The sequence below is a fragment of the Octopus bimaculoides genome, chromosome 14 (assembly GCF_046866305.1).
Source record: "Octopus bimaculoides isolate indiv1 chromosome 14, ASM4686630v1, whole genome shotgun sequence".
Lineage (NCBI taxonomy): Eukaryota > Metazoa > Mollusca > Cephalopoda > Octopoda > Octopodidae > Octopus > Octopus bimaculoides.
This window is the reverse complement of record NC_142941.1, coordinates 22,368,959-22,375,035: the sequence shown is the minus strand read 5'-3', so window position 1 is coordinate 22,375,035 and position 6,077 is coordinate 22,368,959. Positions and strand designations below refer to the sequence as shown.

Sequence of the window (6,077 nt, the reverse complement as noted above, 5' to 3'; positions counted from 1 at the left end):
CAAGGTGCAAATATATCACAAGGTGCAAAAGATTTGCAACAGTCGAAGTCAGGTGTGACTCAGAGGAGCAAACCAAAGCCTACTCTACAGAATCACCTGAGTCTGGTGAAATAGTAATGATCCCTACGTACCTAGGTCATAGGGTCACAAAAATAAAAATTAAAGATGGTTTGCGTGTCGTGTTTTCTTTCTGTTGTTGCCACTGTTGCTGTAGTTGTTGTTGTTGCTGTTGCTCCTTCAGTATTGTGCAGTCAATTTTTTAATGGTTTTTGCTGCCACAGAGGTGAGAGCATGGTCTTCTGCCTTCAATGGTGACATATAAGGTGGTACTGTCTGGCAGTCTTATCAGAAATTGAAGCACAATGATTGGTGTCAACCATCTGCTACAATTTCAAGGAAGTTATTAACATCTTGGAAATTGCCATCCTCGATCAACAGAACTGGATAGGCCAGGCTTTCAAAATCTTGGTTCAAGCCAATCAAGAGACAATAGAAAATATACCAGATCTAATAAAACTGCCAGACGGTACCACCTTACATGTCACCATTGAAGGCAGAAGATCATGCTATCACCTCTGTGGCAGCAAAAACCATTTAAAAATTGGCTGCACAATACTGAAGGAGCAACAGCAACAACAACAAAAACAGCAACAGCAGCAACAGCAGAAAGAAAACATGACACCAACTCAACCAACAGCAGAAGCAACACCACCACCAACAACAAGAATAACAGCTACAGAAGTACCAAAGCCTGAAAAGGAAAGCAATAATTAACCCCTCATCCCCAACAACCCATACATCATATCCCAACAGCCACCAACCAAAATTAACAACAGCAACAACATCAACATCAACACACCCACAAATCGACCCCAGTACCCCTCCCCTCCCATCTTCTGATTCCTCCGACATGTCATTTGATGAAGCCAACATGGAGGAATGGCAAATATCCACAGGGGGAAGAAGGAAAAGCAGAAAAAAAAGATAGATCGATAGACAGACAGACAGACAGATAGATAAGTAGGTGGAGAGAGAGGGGGGAGAGATTGTATTTGAATTTCTAAGATTAAGAATTATCATTGCTATACACTGATATATTTGGTCTAGTATCCTAATTTTAGTTTTTATTGTCACATTTCTGTGTTGTAACCTCCAGACTTTCTTCAAGTCCTGCCATATTGAATAAGATTCTTGAAAGTGGAAGTGTTATCTTCCATACCAAGAATATCCTTCTTATTAGTTGTTTTATTTGAAAGATTGCTACAAGCAGTGTATATAGAGCTTGACTAGCCTAGGGATTGTTGTACTCATGCTCACTGGCTAAACTACTACACCAACACTTAATCAAAGTTTATATTCACTATTCCATTCTCCCATAAGGGAACTAACCTATGAAAATTAGCAGATTTGAATTTTTGTTATTGTCCCATGTTCAATGGGGGTTTTTCTAATTAAGAAATGGCATTAAACCTATAACAATGTTACTTTTATGTTAAATCCAGAAACTAAAAGTAAATGATTACTTAGGGTGATAATGTCTAATCTGAAATCGAACTAATTTCGACGGCTGGCACCCATGCCAACGTCATCTCCTTCATTGGACACGAAACTCGGCTTGCTAAGACCTGTTGAGGCAAGCGAAAGCGAAATCGTGATGGCACCTGTGCCCTGGCACTTGTGCCGGTGGCACGTGTAAAGACATTCGAGCAAGATCGTTGCCAGTGCCACTGGACTGGCTCCTGTGCAGGTGGCACATAAAAGACACCATTTCGAGCGTGGCCGGTGCCAGTACCTCCTGACTGGCCTTTGTGCCGGTGGCACGTAAAAGCACCCACTACACTCTCGGAGTGGTTGGCGTTAGGAAGGGCATCCAGCTGTAGAAACACTGCCAAATCAGATTGGAGTCTGGTGTAGCCATCTGGTTCACCAGTCCTCAGTCAAATCGTTCAACCCATGCTAGCATGGAAAGCGGACGTTAAACGATGATGATGATGATAGATGAAACCATTGCTGCAAGGATGGTTGGAGTGTTTGGCTGTGTGTAAATGATATAACATCTTGTGAACAATTAACAGTAACATTTATCTCATTGCACAAATAACATTGAGTAACAAAACTTTTTTTTTTGTCTTTGGTCAGTAAGTGTTATTTCCTATTTGCTTCTATCTAGAAATCAAAGGCAATCACTACGATTCCCTTCAAACTTTGCTTTTGGGACTTGATCATCAATGTTTTGAGACTGACCAATTTTCCATTACATTTCAGACAGATTCAACTCTGAGTTGCTGAAGCAGAGTTTCACTAGAACTTTCTAGAACCTTGAAGAATTTTCTAAAAGTTTCAAGAATTTCTAGAACATTCTGGCAACATAGATTTCAGTATAAATATGGCGTTCATAAGCTCAACAGTTCAGTTCACTTCTAACTGTCCAAGTGGAGACAAGTTTGAGGAAAGCAAAGTCTGAAGGAAATATTAGCCATTTTTCATACTTTCTAGGAATAAACAAATAGGAGATAACAGTTGCTACCCAAGGACAAAAATCCTGCTACACAGTGTTATTGTCCTGTTGGTCATGAATTAGAAATTGCAACAACAAAGTATGTACATTAAAGGAATAATTCTGTATCTCTAAACAATAGTCTGTAAGGGTGTATGAGGTGTCAAGAATGGCTTTTATGTACCTCATCACACAGCCCTTACAATAAAGAGAAATTGAATAGAACAAATAAATGCCAAATGGAAAGAGACACAACTGCATAAGAATGATTAAGAGAACATTTATTGATGTGATAACATGTGTGTGTGTGTGTGTATCATGTATACAGAATAATTGACAGGTCATCATGAGAACAAAGTGTATGTGTGTGTGTGTGTGTAGGCTTAACAACATGTTAAGAACATTTAAGGATGGCAATGAAGAAGACAGGGAAAGTCTCTATAAGCCATCAAAGTGAGAAGTATTTTCATAGATTCAAGAAAGATAATAATACCAGTTCACAGTCAGTCGTACATGATAGTTGAAATACTGTAGCAAGACGTCGCGGACATGATGCTGAGCCGGTTACAGGTACATGTTGTACATGAAGTCGTGGCTGTGATGCTGCTGTCTGGGTCACTTGTGCAAGAGTTCATGGAGGTTGTATATTTGCTGTTAATCCATAGTGAAATAATTCACGAACAGGGAACTGTTGGTACCTGGGTGAATTGCTTGCTGAGCTGTGCGCATAGAGAGATGATGTTGACGACGTTAAGAAGGACATGATGGTGGCAACGAAGGTTGCCACAATGCTGTTGGACGAAGTTGGTAAGTCTCAGCATAACTGCTGTGGTAGTGGCATTGTCTGGTGTTGTCACTGGAACTGGCTGTGTCTTTGTGGTCAGTAGCTAGATCTTAAAAGGTCCAGAACCAAAGATACTGGAACGAGAAAAAACTGAGTTTTTATAAGAAGCTGTAGGCTAAAACAGGGTAGTAAACAGGCTGTCCCACATGATCCTATTTAGAGCCTCTGACTGGTTATCCACAACAAGCTGGCACAATCGAGTAGGAGATAGACTGTGTCAATACCAACCAATCAGATTAGTGGACACAATGTGATCCAAATAGTTGCCAAAGGCTAGCTGTTTCCTATTATGTTTGAATGCATGTATCTATAATAAATGAGAGAGAGGAATTTCACCTAAGTCTACGCTACAGGTTCTGTAACTAAGCTACCAAGACAGGAGAAAATATATACATTGAATTCATATTGGCCAACTATAACAGCATACCAAGGTTGAGTAGGAGCTGCGATAACAATTATTAAAAGTAGTAAGTGAATGAATCAGCCAGTCTCTGCACAAATGAGCCTGGCAAAAGTGGAGACATTATACACAGTTGTCTTCAACACTCTGTGAAGTTAGCACTCAAAACATGCCTATTTTTAACCCTTGCAAGGAAATGTTCTAGGGGCTACTAGAATGATCTATCACATGATATCTAGCTGCTGATTGGTCCATAACTAGGCCACTCACACAAAGAAGCTGCTGCTATGCTGAGCTTTGACATTATCTTTCAAGAAATATACAAGCAAGATTTTATTTTTGAAATCATACATTATTTAAATGTTTGAAAATATAAAATGTCCTAAGGGATTTCAAGAATTTGAAAACTTTCAAGAAACACAGAAGCAGCAACAAGTAATGAAAGGCCTATCAAAACCATCAAATGATATAATCAGCATTTGATTATAGCTCATGTGTTCATGAACAATATATTTGCATGATGTTTAAGATCAAAGGCAGACTCAGTCAGACAATAGCTCAGTGTTGTTGTTGTTTTTGGTATTAGAAGTGGTGGTGGTAGTTTTGTATTATTTTTTCTGTTCTTGTAGATGTTAGTATTGTTGGTGATGATGATAATTAGCCTACACTTAGCTCTGATCAAGTAGACTTCTTGTCACTCAGTTTTCCACACTTGTCATCAATTCATATGTCATTAATTTAATGTATATACTAGCACACAATTCTCTCTCTCTCTCTCTCTCTCTCTCTCTCTCTCTCTCTCTCTCTCTCTCTCTCTGTCTCTCTCTCTGTCTCTCTCTCTCTCACTCTCTCCCTCTCTCTCTCTCTCTCTCTCTATTTCTCTCTCTCTTTCCCTCTCTCTCTCTCTCTCCCTCTCTCTCTCGCTCCCTCCCTCCACATCAACTGATGAATGCCTAGCTGTGCTTTTACTTCACTTACCCTCTGCTTTTCAGGCAGGTTGACCACTACCTGCTCAACTCAACTTATTTCTGGTGCACCCTCCACAGATTTCCCACATTCACTTCTTAAGTCAACCCAACCTTATTTTTGAATAGATCTATCTTTCAAAAATGGAACAGTCACTTGAACTTTCCTATCTTTTCCTTCATCAGAAAATGTTGCTTTTACTCTAGCCACCTCCAATACTGATCAGCAGAAACTGTTAAAGACCAATGGTTACATCTACAGCTAACCACTAATATATATAACACATCTGAAGTAGTACTGGTTCCCTATTGCTAGAGATCTCACAGCATCTTTTGTAAACTCATTTCTTGCAGCGGGTACACAGTATCAAGTTCTTACCTACATATTGAGCAAAGCCATTTCCCAGATGGCACTTAGATTTTGTGTTTTTTGATACTAACTACTATCTTTTACCTTTTATTTCAGGTGTGATACTCTTTCTACAACTCTACGACTGATTGTGTTATGAGAACCAACTCACCAGGATATAAAAACTCTCAAGAACAACCGGTTTTGAACTCATGTCCTCCATAGGAGCTGCAATGAATTAAAGGGAGCTAAAGACAAATCCTTTGTAAGTAATTATATCTAAACAAAATTCTCACTAAACTTACTAAACATTTTTCTCACTAAAATATTTTACTCAGAAGAGTTGGGATTCTCTATTCTGGTTAGACTGATGCAGTTGATGTACTGTTTGAACTTCTACTGATTAACACCAGTGAAGAAGACATGTGCAGGGACTATATTCCAAGTAGCTGTACTTCTCAACAGTAAGGCTTGGGTAAAGTGTTTGGTGTGGTATATGGTAATGATAAAATGTAAGAATGACAAGTAGCCATCATTCCTACTTTTTATTGCTCCCTTCCTCCAGTTGGAAAATATTAAGTTATCTATTTCTTGACTTTCTTCCTCTTAAACTTGAAGTTGTTACTCACTGATCTGTGTTGAGAGAAACTTTGTTCTCTAAAAAAAGATTGGTTTTTCTCCTTATCAGTTCCTCTTATTTCCTGTCAACCAGACTCCCTCTACTGGCACGAGAAGTAGCTGACCAATTTACTGGTTTGCTTCATGAAACCTATGATGCAAATGGTAAGGTCATTGGTAATAAGCAATGCAAGAAGCCTTCTTAACTCCTTTATTGTAGTTTGGCCATAGCCTGCATCTGTGCCTCCATCACTGTATTATTTTCAACTATCAATATATTGAAATTGCAAGATATTATTATTATTATTATTATTATTATTATTATTATTATTATTATTATTATTATTATTATTTACTTTTAATCTGCATGTTTGTTACAATCACTTGCTGAGACACCCCGAGCA

At 38.7% G+C, this 6,077-nt stretch overlaps 1 protein-coding gene across 3 annotated transcripts in view; it reads left to right on the top strand.

Moving 5' to 3' along the window:
- The window catches only part of LOC106876578 (uncharacterized), an 89,898-nt gene that overhangs the window by 76,622 nt on the left and 7,199 nt on the right, over positions 1–6,077 (top strand). For all 3 annotated transcript variants that reach the window (XM_052972752.2, XM_052972751.2, XM_052972753.2), the window contains one exon: positions 5,173–5,320. The gene's annotated coding sequence lies outside the window, so the exon portion shown is untranslated. The remainder of the gene's footprint in view (positions 1–5,172; positions 5,321–6,077) is intronic.